This window comes from Petaurus breviceps, unplaced genomic scaffold, assembly GCF_028583685.1.
Source record: "Petaurus breviceps papuanus isolate PSGF00001 unplaced genomic scaffold, PetGlider_PUasm1.0 189, whole genome shotgun sequence".
Taxonomy (NCBI): domain Eukaryota; kingdom Metazoa; phylum Chordata; class Mammalia; order Diprotodontia; family Petauridae; genus Petaurus; species Petaurus breviceps.
The window spans coordinates 4852648-4853496 of record NW_027185809.1 but is presented as its reverse complement, the minus strand read 5'-3'; the positions used below and the strand labels follow the sequence as shown (position 1 = coordinate 4853496).

Genomic DNA, 849 nt, shown 5'->3' with positions numbered 1-849 from the left:
TTGGGAAAGGTCTACAATGTCACCTAAACCTATTAAAAGGCAGGAAAGATCTTCAAATTCCTATTACCATTACACTCCACCTTGTCAAAAAAAAAAAAGAAATCCAGTTTAATACTATGGTATTCTGTTCCCTGTGAGTCGATCGATGCTCATGATGTATAACAGCTGGATAGGCTGATTTTTTTCATAATTCTTTTTGGGAGGTGGAGTTCCCCAGTTTATTGGAAAGAAGGCAAAAGTAAATATTAAACAGCTCCTCTTGGCGTTTTGAATTACCCAACTGTGGGCTGGGTAACTTGCAGGTTGGACAAACTACCAAAGTCCAGGAGTTTCAACATTTCTTGGGTATCAGGGTCCACTTCAATGATTTCCTGATCCAAAGCAGAGACCTCAGGGACGTAGTTATCCCTCCTTTCTCTTTCTTCTTCCTGCAGTTTGTTGGAGATACCTCTCACAGGGCCTCTCTGGATCCGCTTTATCAGATGAGTCACTTCTCCTACGATCTTGCTTCAGAGCTTCTTGCTGGGGATGACGGCAATCTCCTTGAACGTGAGCTTGTTGGTATAGAAGTCACTGCCCAGGCAGGTGTAGTACTTCTCGGTGATGTACGCCACCTTCTTCACGGTCTTGGTCTGAACTCGACCCATGTTGACTCCGAAGGGTGAAGCTTTTTCATAATTTTGACCTGTTAGGTTGCTGTTATCTTGACCTACACTCAAACACACAGCCACAAACTCTCTCTTTCTCTCCTGTGCAGCTATTCCTTATGGAAGGAGGTCATTAACCACAATTCCTCTCACTTTGACTTTTCCAAAATGATTTCACACCTGTCCTCTCATTAGAGCATCT

General features: G+C 43.2%; 1 pseudogene; it reads right to left on the bottom strand.

Moving 5' to 3' along the window:
• Positions 1-204: 204 nt before the first annotated feature.
• On the bottom strand, positions 205-647 carry LOC138163985 (small ribosomal subunit protein eS17-like; annotated as a pseudogene).
• Between the last annotated feature and the right edge of the window lie 202 nt (positions 648-849).